This window comes from Pipistrellus hanaki (genome assembly GCF_964339955.1).
Source record: "Pipistrellus hanaki genome assembly, chromosome: 18".
NCBI lineage: Eukaryota > Metazoa > Chordata > Mammalia > Chiroptera > Vespertilionidae > Pipistrellus > Pipistrellus hanaki.
Window position 1 is genome coordinate 19,801,924 of NC_140520.1, and position 17,452 is coordinate 19,819,375.

General features: G+C 45.3%; 1 protein-coding gene across 3 annotated transcripts in view; it reads left to right on the plus strand.

The window, feature by feature from the left end:
- The first annotated feature begins 2,746 nt into the window (after positions 1-2,746).
- Positions 2,747-17,452, plus strand: part of FAM20B (FAM20B glycosaminoglycan xylosylkinase) — a 36,820-nt gene continuing 22,114 nt past the window's right edge. Inside the window, exons 1-2 of one of the 3 annotated variants that reach the window (XM_084866967.1) lie at positions 2,747-2,848; positions 17,215-17,327. The gene's annotated coding sequence lies outside the window, so the exon portion shown is untranslated. Of the gene's footprint in view, positions 2,973-4,751; positions 4,833-17,214; positions 17,328-17,452 lie in introns of those variants that run through there. The other 2 variants (XM_084866966.1, XM_084866968.1) reach the window with 2 other exon arrangements.

The following is a 17,452-nucleotide window of genomic DNA, read 5'->3' on the forward strand; positions in this document are numbered from 1 at the left end:
CTGAGGACCTGTGTGCATCGCCCTTGGCTGGAGGGGGGCGGCCGGATTCCTGCTGTGATTCTGACTGGATGCACTTGGACACCGCAGTGCCTAGAAGGCGCCCTGCATGAGGCACGCCACAGGCGGAAATCGTGCCGAAGTGCGGTCAGATCGGTCTTTCAGAGCCTTGCGGTTTGGGAACGAGGAAGAGAGAGGGAAGGTGGGGAGACTGGACACGGATGGCTAGAAGCACAGTACATCACGTGAGTTGTGAAGGAAGCACCATGCGAGTCTTGGCAAAGTGCTCGGGCCTTCCTAACGGGGGCTCTGCCTGGCCTTCCATCTGTCTGTCTGCGCTGGGCTGTAAGCGTCTCAGGATGAGGGTCAGGCCTTCCTTGTCTTTGCATGGCCTGGGTCTAGCTCCGTGTGTGGCACTTGGTAGACATTCACTGAATGAAGGATGGAAGGGAGGGAGGAAAGGGGGGAGGGAGTAACAACTCATCCATCATGTATCATCTGCTGAGTGTGCCTGTCTTCAAGTTCACCGAGCACTGCCTACCTGTAGTTCACATCGTCCTCTCTCCTCCCACCCCGCTTTCCCTCCCCTGCCCTCCCTCCCTGGTGGTAGCAGCCCACACTATACTCCTAGACCCGGATTCTTTCAGGGATCACAAGAGTCTGTGCTGCAGAACTTACATCCCCGTATTCCTTGCAGCTGCTTCCTGTGTGCTACCATGCTAACCCCTTCTCAAGCGATCGCAACCCCCACAATACCTAGGCCACACTGACTGCTGATGGGTTGGGAAACAGGCCCATCACAGGAGGAGAGGGCAGAAGCTGGCATCCTGGCGTGCCCGGCACCGTGCTGGTGCTGTGTGGACACTCAGAGCCTGGATAAAGTGGCCCAGTGAAGGGACCCTCGGGGACAGGACAGTTCTGCTGTCTGAGAGCCTTTGACTCAGAGGCCCTGACCCCACGGCTCTCCTCTGAGGACAGACGGGGGGAAGGTGTCTGTCCGGCAGCGTGTGGGGTGGACAGAGGGTTTGATGGATGTGAAATGAAGTCCTGGAGCAGAAACCGTAAACCATCCTCTCGGAATATCCTTAAAAGGGGCGATTGCCAGCACACAGGCTGCGGGGCGCCCTGGCCTCCTCCCGGGCCGCGCTGACTTTGTCAGCTGCAGGTGAGAACGGAGAGACCTCTGGGGGTAAAACGTCTCGGAGGAACTGTGGGCTTGCATGTTTGCTTTCTGATCTGAACATCAAATGAACAAGGTGCAGGGAGATTAGCTGACGACAGGCAGACCTTTGTTCCCGTGCAGAGAAATAAGGAAGACTCATTACCATCCAGCTCCTTTTGCCAAGAATCGTGTACTCCGCGGGCAGAAAAGGACTCCCCAACCTCTCCAGACCTTGCAGTAAAAGGCTGATCCAACTTCTCCTGCCTCGGACCGTGTGCTCCTCACAGCAGTGAATGTTTTCGGCAGGAGGGCTGCCTCCCTCACTGGATTGCCTGGGGCTGGTGTCAAGGATCTCTAGGATCGTCTGAGAGAAGTGCTCACATTTCTGAAATCAGTCCTTAAACAACCTTGTGAACGGTAGGTAGTACTATGATTAACTCCCATTTTCCGGACGGACGAGGAGACCGATACTCTGAGAGGGTAAGGGCACAGCCTATCAGGAGGACTTACTCTTTCCACGACACTCTTATGTGAACTATGCAGGCTGAAAGGAGCGTCCGGAGGCTGTCTTTCCCCATCACACATCTTATGTGTGGCTAACATGAATTATAATATTTCAGTGGCAGGAACACTAAGGCCAAGCTTGGTGTAGGGTGAATAAATGTGTGGCTGCGTTGCACAGGGGATGCTCTATGTGGAGTCAGTGGAAAAGAAACAGCTGAAGGGCAGGGAGCATCTTTCAGGCCATTCCTGGAGAGCCTACAGGGTGTGTCTAGCATTGGAGACCCAGCACTGCCCAGCCCTCATGGGGCTTACAGTCCATTGCCAGAGACAGACGTTAAACAACTAACACTGCAGTAAAAACTAATCACAATTTCGTTACATGCAACTAAGCGTAAGCAGGGAGCTTTGCTCTGGTCCGAAGGAAGAGCGATTGGAGCTCCCTGGAGGAAGGCTGGCCCCGCCTGGGCAAGGGGATGCATTGAGGTAGGCAGAAGTCCAGGCAAATTAAAAGGGCAAAAGGAGGAGGGACATTGCTTCCCACCAACAGAACTTGACCTGAGGGCCCCAGCCCCATTGCCCGTGGAGGGAAACCAGGAAAGAGGAGGAAGCCAGAGAAGGGAGAGGTCACTTTCTGCAGGCAGGTCATTGACAGAAAGTGAGGAGGAGAGTCGAAACCTGTTTGGCTCAGTGGATAGAGCGCCAGTCTGCGGACTGAAAGGTCCCAGGTTCGATTCTGGTCAAGGGTATGTGCATTGGTTGTGGGCACGGGGATGTGCAGGAGGCAGCTGGTCTGTTTCTAGCTCTCTATCCCTCTTCCTTCCTCTCTGTAAAAAATAAAAAATAAATAAATAAAATTTTTTAAAAAAAAAGTGAGGATGAGAGCAGGCTTGCAAGCAGCCGGCCCAGGACTGAAAGGGTTAAGGGCAGGGGGGAGGGGGGCGGTCCAGAGCGGAGATGATAGCCCCGCCCACCGGAGGGCAGGGGCGTGGCCTCGAGGAAGAAGCTCTATGATTGGTCGAGAGGCAGGAGTTACGCTAGGACGGTACCAACGGTCGGGAGCCCGAGAGGCAGGGGGTGGGGGTGGGACCGCTGGCTCCGCGCGGGGAGAGGGCCGGGAATGGCCGGGCCCGGGGCGGGCGGGAGCCGCAGTGGCGGCTGCGGTGCCGGTGCCGGCGGCTGGGACCGGTGAGCGCTGCGTGGGGGGGTGGGGCCGCGGGGCGGCCCCTCCCCGGAGGTGGCGGGGCAGCGGGGGCTGCGGTGCCCGGCGGCGGCGTGGGGCGGCCACGGAGCGAGCCTAGTGCCCCCGCAGGTGAGCGGCCGGAGGGGGGCGGAGGGTGCGTGACCCCGGAGCCCCGGGCTCTGCCCCTGGGCAGCGCTGGCGGGAAAGTGCGGGGCGCTGGGTGCGGGCACGCGAGGCGGGGGGCCGCCTGGGGGCGGGGCGCCTCCCCAGGGGAGCCCGGCGCCCGGGTCCTGAAGGGTCTCCGGGGGCCGCCGCCGGCCCCCGAGGGAGAGCGGCCGGGCCGCGTCACCCGGTCCCCGCGGGCCGGGGCGGCTGGTGGGACGTGGCCGCGGCTGGCCTGAGGCGCCGGCCTCACCTGGCGATGCCTCCGGCCGCCGGGGGTCCTTCTAGGGACGCGGTCACCTGAGGCGATGGGCACTGGGGCTGCCCTCACGTCCCCTCGGGCGCCAGTTGCGGGGAGGAGGGGCCCCCGAGAGGATCGTGCACCCCCGGGCCCACCCGCCTCGTGGCCGGGAAACGCGGGTGACCTGCAGGCCCCGGGCGGGCGGGCGGGCAGAGGGGTAGCTGTGCCCAGGGCCGTGCTCCCCTCGGGGTCCTACACCCCCGAGGACACTTGTCCTCGGGAGCGATTTAAGGAAATGAGAACGTGGGTTGCACTTGAGATTTCACTTCCGGGTGTGATGGCCCCACCCTCAAGAAAGAGCCTAAAATGTTGCCGTTAATGACTGTGTGCGGGGTTGTCTAGCTGCGTCCTCGGTTGGTTGTGGGATTTGATGTGAGTTTAGTTGTAATCAGGGAGGAAGAGAAGGAAGGGGTAGGAGGAGGTTGGAGGGAAAGGGTAAGAGGACAGAGCATGGTTGGTCATTAGGGAAATCTTAGTCCTTTCGTGGCCATATAGCATCATTTTTTGGATGGCTGAGGAGTTTGTTATAATTTGGGGAGATGGGAGATGCTGATTTGAGACTCTCTGGGCTTGAGTCGAGGGCCTGGTGTCAGGATATCATGTCCACACAGCCAGCTGATCTCTGGAGGTTGGATTTCTCACCTTGAAAAGAAAGTAGGCATTGTGGGATCCTTTAGCTGTGAACGTGTAGGACTTGATAAACATGCAACCTAGTCATTAAGGTTGCTTGTTGACCAGTTATGCCTGTTCTTCTGGAGCTGTAAAGGGAATGCCCGGATTTCACTGGAGTCGGTTGGACGCCTCGGCGTGCTTGTGTATGACAAACGTTCCTTGAGTTGGTGCAGGACCTTTGAGCTAAGCCTTAGAGCGTGCCACATACGGAATCTGGTTATCATCGAGACATGTCTTCCTGAAACCGAGGGGCAGGTGTAAAGAAGCTAAATTACTTGCCTAGACTCAGAGCCAATCAAAGGTAGATTTAAAGTTAATGTTTTGTTTTCAATTAATAACTTCTCTAAAGTTTGCAAAGGTGTTGGACTTTGGCCCCTAGAACCATACAATGCACTCAGTTTGAAAGTGCTTATCAAAGATAAAAAAGCACAAGCAAGTAATTCGGACTCTCGGCCTCGCAGCAGAGTGCAGTGGTAGGAATGAATGGAGATAAAAGATGATGGGGAAATCTTGGGCTCATAACATTCCTTCAGTGTGGCTGGTGAAAGTGTGACATTCATTTGTTCTGTTTGTTTCTCTGGAACCAGTTAGGACCATAGCTATGATTTCGTTAAAGAATGAAAACTTGAAAGCACATGTTCTACTTTTCTTTCTAGGTACTATGAATTAATGAAAAAACAAATCATTTTTTACTGTTCCTATTTAATCTTTTTTTTTTTTTTTTTTTTTTTTTTTTAATTCTCACCCAAGGACTTCTTCATTGATTTTTTTAGAGAGAGGAGAAGGAAGAGAGGGAGAAACATCAATCATTGGCCTCCCAGACATGCCCCATGGGAACTAAACCTGAAATGTAGGTATGTGCCTTGCTGGGGAATTAAACCTGAGACCTTTTGGTGTGCGGGACAACGCTCCAACCCACTGAGCCATACTGGCCAGGGCCATCAGCTAATCCTTATGTCACAGAGTTATTTCATATTGAATTGCTGATTCCTTGACTTTTAGTCTGTTCTCTTGATTTCCATTTGTAGACTCCAACTCTTTCACACAGCCTTCAAGCTTCTGCTCTTTATCTTTTCTGAATTTTGAATTCCTAAATGTTTCTTTTCCTTTACTTGCTGGCAGTCGTCAGCTTCCCAAACTTTGTATGACCTGCCATTTCAGTGGTGTAAACCCTGAAGCCAGATACTTGAGCTCTTGAATTGATAACTTTTTGCAGTAGTAACCACAGTGGTTGTCTCTTGGTGAATGCTGCAATCACAAACAGAATCAGAAGGTGCTCTTCGTTTTCTGTGGCCATAGTTGCAGACAGTAAAAAGGAGACAATCTTCTGACGCTGGTGTCACGTCACTCAGGGACTAGGTGCTGGTGGTTTGTAGATGGGGTGGAAAGCACAGTGGCAATGAGGCACTACAGTTCGTTGTAATAGTGATGGTGATTGGGGAACTCTTCTCTCTGTACCTAACTGTACATAGCATAGAGTAGATGGGCAGGAAATATTTGATAGGTGAATGAGTAAATGGAAAACAGTATGAAGAAAGGGAAAAATTCTAATACATAGACTAAATCGTTTCATTCCTCTTTTAAAAAAAATGTTTTGGATTCCTGGTGAAATTATGTGGTGGGTATCTGTAAAGGGTGTATCTTGCTGGAGCTGCTCTGAGATCAGATTGTGTGATTATGTGATGCTATAGCCACCTGCAGCCTGGGAGCAGCCTGTGGTGCTCCGGGCAGGTGAAGCTTCACAGACTTGACTTCCATCTTCTCTGCTTAGGCCCATGGTCGGCAAACTGCGGCTCTTTGTCCCCTTGAGTGTGGCTCTTCCACAAAATACCACGGCCTGGGCGAGTCTATTTTGAACAAGTGGCATTAGAAGAAATTTAAGTTTTAAAAATTTGGCTCTCAAAAGAAATTTCATTCATTGTTGATATTTGGCTCTGTTGACTCATGAGTTTGCCGACCACTGGCCTAGGCTAACTGAGAAGTTAGATTGATAGTATTTTTGCAATAATGGTAGAATTATATCTCTTGGTGATTGCCAGTAACACTGACTGTAACTGTCCATCTTCTTGTCCCTTATATTGGGGGTGGGAGAGGAGACCTAACCCTCGCTGAATGCTTCTCCAGCAGCTCTTCCTGCTACGCCTCTCTCTGTCCTTCCCTGAACTGCCGTGTTACTCCCAGGACAAGGAACTCATTAGCACAGGCCTGGGGTATGGACAGGAGACCTCACTTGACAACTAAATCTAGCTCTGACCCACTGATAATGCCAATATGATTGCTGGAGAGAATGTAATGTAAAGATCTAACAACGGTTTTATCTTTCTTACCCAGAAGTAAAAGAGGACAGGCCTGGCTCTGCACTTGCTGTCTTGGGGTGGGGGTGGGGATGGGGAGGCGGGGTGGGGGAGGGTGTCAGTTATCCCAGTATAAGATAAGGAAAGGAGGCTGATGTAGAAAAGAGATAGTAAGCTTTGGTGTGTGTGTGTGTGTACTTTGGTGGGGTCTGTACTTTCTGAGACAGCAACAACCATATGGAGGGGAGGGTACGTTATGAAAGGAGGTCAAGGAATATGAAACGATGAATGTGTATAGAACCAAATACAGATGAGGCAGTGAAGTCCATCATTCCATCTCTCAAATGCTGACTCTCTGCTTTATGTATAGAGCAGTATCTCATTTATCTACTACTGTAAGGGAATAAAGTATTATGTACAAAAAAAATATCTTAATTTACCTATACATTTTGTGGAAAAAATTACAGTGTATTATGTGCTTTGTTTGCTTTTTAAACAGTATGGTTTAAACAAGGTCATTCCTGGCATCCATTACGAAGAGTAATGGAGCGGGGCTTTGAGGTGATTGAAATATGCAGGTTGTTTGCCCTGTCTGCTTTTTGAATTCTTGAGTCTGCTTTTTATAGTCAATCTGTCTCTTCTTTCAAAGGTGGGAAAGCTGTGCTGTTGCTGTTGTTAGTGTCCTTGCTGCCCTCTTTTTAATTTGCAGCTTCTGGTCTGTGGAGTAGCAACCCAGATAACTCTGCCTCCTGCAATTGAATGTAAAGCAGCTAAATAGGCTTCATGAGGGTCTGCAGCCTCTTCCCTGTTAATGGGTGAACTTCGGCTGCCCAAAAACCTTTTACTTATTTCTTGTTTCCTATCCTGGTTTAGATCAGGAGTGGGGAACTGGGTCTGCCCCTGCCAAGGCATTAGGGGTGAGAGTTAATTAAATGTTTGACCAGTTGCAAAGTAGCAGGCTAATTTTTAAATTGATAATTTTAAATGGTCTGTGAATATCATAAACATTCAAATGGCCTTGGCAGAAAAAAGGTTCCCACCCCTGGTTTAGGTAGTGAACTTGCACTATATATAGGTGCATTTATGTTCCTGTTGTCCTTTCTGCAGAAAAAGAAAATGATGTGCAAGTACTAGCATTGGTTTTTGTTTCAGAAAGCATTGCCGCTACCACTTGAAACTCTGGTTCCAGCCCTGTCTTGTATCACTCATGGGCAGTTCCTGGAATATTTCCAGCTCATCTTTACTCCCAGTCCCACCAGTCTCAGGATCCAGGCTGACAGCAGTATTGCCTTAAAAGCTGGAAACAGGGTATGCAGAAGGCAGCAATTTAGAATTGAGTGTATAAAATTGGTATACAAAACTGCTATTTCTGCATTTTTTGGAACTTAGTTTCCCTGTGTCTGTAAAAAGAGGCCACCTATAAACCAAAGAGCTTCAGAAATTGTTCAACAGAGACCATAAAGGTCTCTCCTCCTTGCTTTTCACTCCTTTTATTCAAGCTTTTATTGAGGACCTCTCATGTGCCCTGCACTGGGCTAGCCTATTTGGAAGTACAAAGAGAGTAAAACATATCTCCTGTCCTTAAGGAACTCACAATAGTAGAGACAGGCATTCCAAAAAGGTGTGTGTGTGTGTGTATTCAAGGGATTATGGCTGGACCCACCAAGCCATAATTCAGCAGAGACCTGCTTGAGGTTCTGCTTCTAAAGTGATTTGTGGCCTGTCAGCTTGACACCCCTCTAGAACTTAAGGTTTAAAAATATGAAGTGTTATTGTTGCATAAAGTTTTATATACCTTTCCAAGAACTGTAGTGAACCTAACAGTTAAGATGGAAAACATGAAAATCTAACGGAAAATGTTCTATTAACTGAAATTTGATATTTCCACACTATATAGAAATTGCATCCCACAGTAAGCCTTCAATAGTTATACACTAATAACGGAACAGTGAAATACCTAAAACTCAGGAAGGTTCATTATTCTGGGCCCATATGAAACAGAATGCAAATTCTTAGGCATTTCCAGAGTTTTAGATCAGTGAACACTGCCTGTGTTGGTTTTTAAGAACAGACTTCACTAGCAGTCTGAGCTGAAAACATTTTTTCTTTTGCATTTTCAAGGAGGATGGTTAGAGGGCTGCCCTAAATCAAGGTTTAAATGGGACAGATTGCAGGCATTGAATTTTTTTCAAAGAGGGAACAAGCACTGTTGCCTATTTCATTTTACTCTCACACCCAGGAGGGAAGAAAGGCTACCTAATGCTTCATGATGCCCACTGAGTATTTCGGGTCGGCTTCTTTCACAGGAACTGTCAGAGGATTACACCTCAGGGATTCTGAGCTTACAGAGAGGAATTCATGTTTAAGGAGAAGTGAAAACAGGGAGGAAAAGCTAGCACTCAGAACAATGTGGCCTCTATGGAAATTAGATTTTCTATGCCTGTAACTTTACTCCTTATTTGTTGTTGTTAGTCTTCACCTGAAGATATTTTTAACTGATTTTTAGAGAGTGGAAGAGAGAGAGAGAGAGAGAGAGAGAGAGAGAGAGAGAGAGAGAGAGAGAGAGAGAGAGAGAGAGAGAGAAACATCAATGTAAGAGAGAGACATTGATTGGTTGCCTCCTGTGCCCTGACCAGTGCCAGGGATCGAGCCTGCAATCTAGGTATGTGCCCTTGACTGGAATCAAACCCAGGATCTTTCTGTCTGCAGGCTGACGCTCTATCCACTGAGCCTAACTGGCTAGGGCTTAAGTTATTCTTAAGGCTTAAGTGTTTAAGAACATGCAAAGCTGTCATCTTTAAAACAGCTAATTTTCCCAACTGAAGAATATTGTGAAAGGCATTCTTTCAACATTTTTTTGTGATAGAATAAGTTCATGCTTCTTATTTGTTTCACTTAAATTCACAAAAGATTGAATGTGGTGGAACTGAACTTTGTAGAGGAGAGAAACAGGTTCAAATGGGTGACAGAGCCAGTCTTGTGCTTCACATAGTACCCACTCTGAATATGCATGCTTGCTTGCAGTCTTAATATATTTTATTGATTTTTCACAGAGATGAAGAGAGAGGGATAGAGGTCAGAAACATCGATGAGAGAGAATCATCGATCAGCTGCCTCCTGCACACCCCCCACTGGGGATGTGCCCACAACCAAGGTACATGCCCTTGCCCGGAATCGAACCCAGGACCTTTCAGTCCGCAGGCCGACGCTCTATCCACTGAGCCAGTCTTTTTTTTGTGTGTGTGTGCTTATTTTTTTTATTTAATCTTTATTGTTCAGATTATTACAGTTGTTTCTCCTTTTTTCCCCCTCATAGCTCCCCTCCACTTGGTCCCCACCTCACCCTCTGCCCTTGCGTCCCCCCCTGCTGTCCTCATCCATAGGTATATGATTTTTGTCCAGTCTCTTCCCGTACCCCCCACTCAGACACCCCTCTCCCCCTGAGAATTATCAATCCCCTCCCATTTTATGCCCCTGATTCTATTATATTCATCAGTTTATTCTGTTCCTCAGATTTTTAATTCACTTGACTTTTAGATTCACTTGTTGATAGATATTTATTTGTTGTTCATAATTTTTATCTTTACTTTTCTGTTCTTTTTCCTCTTTTTAAAGAATATCTTTTAGCATTTCATATAATACTGGTTTGGTGGTGATGTTCTCCTTTAGCTTTTTCTGATCTATGAAGCTCTTTATCTGCCCTTCAATTCTGAATGATAACTTTGCTAGGTAGAATAATCTTGGTTGTAGGTTCTTGCTATTCATTGCTTTGAATACTTCTTGCCACTCCCGTCTGGCCTGCATAGTTTCTGTTGAGAAATCGGCTGATAATTGTATGGGTGCTCCCTTGTAGGTAACTAACTGCTTTTCTCTTGCTGCTTGTAAGATTCTCTCTTTGTCTTTTGCTCTTGGCATTTTAATTATGATGTGTCTTGGTGTGGTCCTCTTTGGATTCCTTTTGTTTGGGGTTCTGTGCGCTTCCTGGACTTGTAAGTCTATTACTTTCACCAGGTGGGGGAAGTTTTCGGTCATTATTTTTTCAAATAGGTTTTCAGTGTCTTGCTCTCTCTCTTCTGGCACCCTCACAATTCTGAGGTTGGTATGCTTGAAGTTGTCCCAGAGGCTTTGTATACTATCTTCAACTTTCTGGATGCTCTTCTCTTCTTGCTTCTCCAGAGGAGTGTCCTTTGCCTCTTTGTATTCCAAATCTTTAACTTGATTTTTGCGTTCCTTTAGTCTGCTGTTGGGTCTCTGTATAATATTTTTTATTTCAGTCATTGTATGTTTAATTTCTAGTTGGTCCTTTTCCATATCCTTAAGGGTCTCTTTCATATCCTTGAGGATCTCTGGAATTATTTATCAGCTAAATTTATTGGCCTTTTCTTGGAAATTCTTAAAAAAAACTTAACACCATGGTTTTGAACTCTGTGACCAGTCATTTGTTCTCCTCCATTTCTTTCGTTTGTGATGTTTCCTTATCTCCTTATTTTCGCTGCTTCCCTGAGTTGGTAGGGTATCTTTGTGTGCTGGGTGTCCTATACGGTTCAATGGGTCAGCCTCCCAGTTACCTGATCCTGACACTCTTGGTGCACCCCTTTGTAGATTGTGTGTACAGCTTTGTTATAGTTAAGTCTGCATTGTTGGTGTCACTAGGAGGAATTGACCTCCAGGCCAATTGGCTTTGGGGACCTGCTGTGTCTTTAATGGAAGAATTGCTGTGCTGGAGTTTATTGGGCAGGACTTGTTCCAGTAGGAATTTGGTGTTCACTGAGTCTGCCTCTTGAATGTGTCCCTTATGAGAGTAGTTGAAATCTGGTGTCGACTCACACCGACCACTAGATACACTAGTTTATGGATCTCCAATGGGGTGCAGGTCAGCTACAGTCTGAGGCCACCCAGCAGGAGCTACAGCAAGAACTATAATTTTCTCCTCTTTGCTTGGGACTTGGCGGTTTTGTAGCAATCTGACTGGGGCTGCAGTTTATTTCATTAAGCTGCCACATTGCAGGCCATTTAATATGCAAAAGCCACTGTGTGGAGCCAGGGTGGGTTTGTAGAATGGGCGGGGCCGGGCCTCAGGGCATCACTAAGCTGGGGTGTGGCAAACAGCAATGGCTGCCATCAGCTGTCTCTGCCTTTCCGTGTTTATAAGTTCCTGTGTCCCCCGCACTCCAGCACAGTAAACAATGATTGCTGTGTGCACCTCTGCAAAAAAGTCACCTTCACTTTGGGACCCAATGCCCGACAGACCGGTTTCTCCCCGTAGGTGTCTGTATACCCCGCGTGTCCCCAGAAACTGGATTTCAAAGTGATCGGGAGCTTGTTTCCCTTTGGGTTGAAAAAAACCCGCGCGCCCAGTTGTCTGTCACCAGCCCGATTTGCGTGCCTCTGTACCTCAGCTTTTCAGCCCCTGTGCTCCTTTCTCTTTCCTTCTAGTTGTAAGACTTCCGTTCAGCCAGCTTTCCCGTGGTTCTGGGAGATAGACATTTTGTCTTTTAGTTGTAGTTTTGAAATTGTTGTGCACAGCGGCAGATTTAGTTGTTTCCTTTGCCGCCATCTTGGTTTTCCTTGCTTACAGTCTTAGCTGCTCCTCAAATTGGGAAAGGATTTGGTTCAGGGATATAAAACTACTTGAACCCAGTAATGCAACAAGTTTAGAGTGACTAACTCAGAAGACTATAACCAGTGAGAGTTATTTTCTTTGTAATTCTTTCTCCTTTCAGGAAGTCATCTTTGAGTTGTTGATAACAGTAATAATGACTAACTAGCAATTGCTATGGGTTATCCAGGCACTAATTTTAGCAAAGTGCATGTGGTAATGTCATTCGTTTTTAACAACTCTGTTGAGCTAAGTAACAGTGTTCTTATTTTATTTTTCATTATGAGGAGACAGGTCCAGAATGGTTATACATTAAAGCACTTTCACAAGTCCCGCAGTAGGGGATACAGCAGGCATTCAGGCCAGGCATTCACAATCGGAGCACATACCCTTAATCCCTCTGCTACAGCTGAGTTTATAGTTAGAATAAGAAGGTGAATTTAGAAATCTTTCTTAAGTGGCGAATTAGCTGAGAAAGGAAAACTATATGCAGATACTGTTTAATGTTATTATTTGGTATATGTTGTTGTTTTAAGTGAAGACTACCATTTGAAGCTGAAAAAGAGGTGTAGCCCTAGCTGGTTTGGCTCAGTGGATAGTTTGGCCTGCGGACTGAAGGGTCCCAGGTTCGATTCCAGTCAAGGGCACATGCTGGGTTGCGGCTGGATTCCCCCTAGTAGGGGGCATGTGGGAGGCAGCCAGTTGATGATTCTCTCTCATTGATGTTTCTATCTCTCTATCCCTCTCCCTTCCTCTCTGAAATAAAAAATAAATAAATAAATAAATAAAGACTAAAAAAAAAAAAAGAGAGATGTAATATGCTATGATGGTGGGCAACTGGTGGCAGTGCAGGGTGGGTGGGCTGGCTTCCTGAAGCTACTTGGGGTTTGTTCAGGTGATAAACGATGCCATTTAGTACTGGAGGCTTTGACTTCCTGGATAGAAGCACACCGTGCTAAGTGGAAAGGTTTCTGAATGCTCTTGCTTTTACTTATAATAATTGCTACTAACCATCAAGAGAGTGCTTTATTTCTAGGAGACCTTTGATGATAATACAGCACAATGCTCTACTGTCACTACCAATTACAAAACAAAAGGGCAATATATCAGACTTAGCCCAGGTTAAAGTGTGTGTTTCTAATTTTTTTTTCATTAAAGGATTGTGATTTTTGCTTTTATTTATGGTTTGGCTGAAGTATAAAGGTTAGGCTTTATAAACGGGGCATGTGTAATAGTGTGAGTTTATGTATAAGGGTAGCCTTAATTGCTCTAATGTATGTAAATGGATTTAGTGATCCAGTTGAGATTCTTTTTTTTTCTTCTTGTTACCTTTAAGAGTCCTTAATTATGTATCTTCCTAAATATCTACAATGACAAAGAAAGCAAAATGGCATATTACTTTCATAATGAGTTTATTCTATAAGGCATTAATAATAATTTACAAATACGGCCTAACAATTAATTTAGTCTTTATTTAATAGTGAATTTAATGTTTCCCCACTCCCTGAGCAAATTGTTGTTGTTTTTTGTCACATAACCTATGGAGCGCCACCCCCCCCCCTCCATATTTTTAAGGTCCCCCAAATAGTTGATATGTACAGAATAGATGTGAGAATGTGGATTTTACAAACTACCCTAAAATTTAGTGGCTTAAGATCATGATTAATTCTTATAATTATGTAGGACAGCTGGGTTCAGCTGTTTGGTTTTTCTGCTCACATGGTATAGGCTGGGGTCACATGTGTGGCTGTATTCAATTAGCATTTTAACTGGAACTATAATGCCCTTGATCGTTTCACTTCTGTGTCTGGCACCTCAGCTAGGGTGCCACAAGAGCTAGGGGCTGGCCAGGCATCCTTCTCCCTACAGGTCTCTTATCATTCAAGAGTCTGCCCTAAGTGCTTGGTTCAGTCCCAGGTGGAAACTGTTAGGTCTCTTAAGCCCTAAGCCCAGAACCAACACAGTTACTTCCACAGTATTCAGGTGACGAAATTTGTGCAAGGGGCTTGGCCCTTGCAGCCTCAGCTGCGTCCGGAAGATCATCCGGAAGGTCGTTAGCTGTCTGTCTAACTAGCATATTACACTTTTATTATTATAGATATATGACTTGAAGACCTCTGCACCAATATGTTTTTCTCTATCTATATTTCTCCAGACATCAGCCAGATTCTGGAACAGAGAACTTTATAGTAGGTCCTCACTTCTATGTTATCTATCACTCTTCTCTCAAACAACTTAAAAGTCCTAAGTTTATCATCCATGTAGGATGATGTATGTGTGTGTAGAATGAAAGTAAATAGAGCCTCCATAGCAAGCCTCATTTAGGTGATGGAGCCGAGAGTGAAGCCAGAGTTCAGTAAGAAAATTCCTTATAAAGATCTACCTTCCAGAACTCGAATCTGAGAGTTTATGCCAACTTTTAGTGTGAGGACTACTATTTGCACTGCCTCGTTTCTATTTAACATTTTTGAGTTATGTTATTACCTTGAGTTTATTTGTTTTCTGAGGTGGGCTCTGTTCCACATAACAGAAACAGGAAGATAAAGGACCATACTCTAACTGGGCAGTGTCACACTGTTAGAGGCTTTTACAAGAGGCGGTGAGGGCATGAAATAGTGCTGGAATGCAGGTGAAGTTTTCATGAATAATTTGGAAATACCCAGTGGTATTGCTTTAATTTCCTTAATATTTGTAATGGGCATGTTAGAAATCCAGTTTGTAGATGATATAGTATGCTGCTATCTCAAAGAAGATAATATACCATGGAAAGCCTGTCTTGGGCACCCTTTCAAGAATATAGGAGTAAAATATCATTAAAAGATGGAATTAATCCATGTCATACATTTTTTTCTGGAAGAGGAGTCTTGCAAACTCAATTAAAAAAAAAATTTTTTTTAATCCTCACCTGAGGATATTTTTCCATTGACTTTTAGGGATAGTAGAAGAGAGAGGGAAAGACGAGAGAAACCAATGTGAGAGAAATACATCCATTGGTTGCCTTCTGCACATTCCCCAACCTGGGCTCAGTCTGCAAGGGGGATGGGGTTAAGCGGGGCGGGGAGAGGAGCCTGCAACCAAGGTACATGCCCTTGCCAGAATTGAATCTGGGACCCTTTGGTCTGCAGGCTGACGCTCTATCCACTGAGCCAAACTGACTAGGGCAAACTCAAACTTTTGTAGAAATTCCACTATAATCTCTACTAGTAGATTGTCAATTTCTTAAATATCTTTGTGTTTTCTGAAATGTCAGTAGTAATAGTATAGGTAGAGAAGTAGATTGCCAAAAAAGGGAGGACAGCTGATTATGGATAGCCAACGCCAGTTGATATATACTCATTTAGGTTGAAGCTGAGAAGAGAGTGATGCCTGCCCACGAGATTGGCTGAAGCCATGTAGGGGAGGGCTTTAATGCCTTGCTAAGGAATTTGTGGAAATCAAACGTGGTATGTGATTAGGAAACTGGTGTTGCTGCATTATCTAGTCTGGATTGGAGAACCTGGTGGCCGGGAAGGCCGTTCTTTCAGTAGAAGGTGATAAGCACTAAGTTAAATTGGCGCTGTGGGGATGGACAGTTGGAGAGAACAGTGCCAAATTGTGTGATATTATTCTACCTCGAGCTGATGACATCTCAGCATGAAAACTTGCTTAGTCTCTTTTTTAAACCTGCCCTGCCTGTTAATCTGCAGTGGTAAATAGTGAAATAATCTGACAGTGGAACTCTTCAGTTCACTTGATAGAAACTTCCAGTTGAATGGGTGAATTGTTTTCAGCCCTGAATTGATAAACATGTTCTTCTGAAGCCTTTTCCAAAGGTTAATAAGGTTGCAGAACTTAAAAGCACACACTCAGACTGCAGAATTGGACAGTTTGTTTTGTATGAGTTTTGAAGCTGCTAGAACTTTCTATATTGGTAATTTGAAAAAATAGCTCAGTATTCCTAACGATTATTCTAAATGTTTACATATGATATGTTTATATAGTATGATGTAATTCCTGTTATTATAAATGAAATGAGCAGCATCATTAGAAGTTTATAGGTTAAGCAGACTTTAGTTCTGAAGAATGTTTTATGGCAAATGAAAGGCTGTTGAACCGACGCCTTTTCTAAAACTACCAGGGCTGTAGGGAGCTGTAGCTGGAGGTGCTGAGGAAGCGATTGGTGACACAGCGAGGGTTCCGTGTTCCCTTTCATCACTGCAGTGAGAAGTGTGTACTGTTGAACAAATAACTGAAGAAATCGTGTGGTTCAGGTCGTGTTGAGACTAGCAAAAGCCTGCAACCTGTTCTCCTAGCATTGCTGTTATCATTAATCACAGGGAACTGTTTTACTGAATGCCACACCAAATTTGGTAACTGTCACAATTACATTTTGGATGCACTGGAATTGCCTTTGTTTCAGCTAACAGTGTTACATACTCCCTGAGAAATGATGATGATGAAACAACAGGTGGCTGGAGATCATTAGAACTTGAATTTGACTCTGATTTTTCTACTTCTTGAAAACTAATATGAAAAGAATAGTTGGTCACTCACTAAGAAGACACTGCATATCAGCAGGCTCACCTCAAAGTGCTCCTTAGAACACATTTATTTGCTGAGTAGACTGCTGGGGATGTGTTTCAGCTGCTGTTAGGGGAACAGTCAGTCTCCAGTTGGGGTGGATGTGCTTCAGGCGGAATCATTTACCCAACCTTTTAATCGGTTTTATTTCTTCGATTAATGGTTTATGTTGTTAAATGGATTGGAGAGTGAGGCGACACCCTGTTATCTTGTCATCTTTGTCTTAGCCCAATACTGGGCTGTCTGTAAGCACACGAAGAGCAAGCTTGTGCAGGATTTCAAATGACCCTGTGGGCTAGAAAGCAACCTGTCAGCATGCAAATGAGGCTGGATTGTATGCTCTTGACACCCTTACACAGATCATGTATCTGGAATATTTTAGCTTGAGTATTGACTGAATGTGATTGGCCCCAACTGCAAGTAGCACTTACTTATGTCTGTGGCATCAGTATTTTTGTTATGTGCTTGATCAGTCCAGACTTAATTGTGTTGCTATAGTACCAGGTTTCATTAGTGTTCCTGTCATGTTTCACTTATAGCCAGATGGTATAGGGATATGTTTTTCCTTTACTTAGTTTATCCAGATTTGGTTATCCATATTTTACAGAGATTTTAATTTTGAAAAATAATTAGTGGAAGGCTGAATAAGTAGAGATGTGTTTGGGTGTTGTATGTAAATACATGGTCAGCAGATATGACATGTATCATATGAAAGATATTACTGCTGGGAACTTGGATTCGGAGGAGTTATTTGTCTCTCTGTACTCTCATTGGTATTTTTAGGAGTTCCTGTCTTACAGTGTGTCATAAAACTTACCTTCAGAGAAGAGAAGAACTGGAAAGCTACCAGATATTGGTGGTTTGGATGTTCAAAACTCCTTTATGGATTTTGAAAGGTAAAAATGAAAGTTACTATGTTATACAATTCTTTTTTCTTTTTAATCCTCACCTGGGGAAATTCTTTCCATTGATTCCTACAGAGAGTGGGAGGGAGGACGGGATAGAGGAAGAGAGAAACATC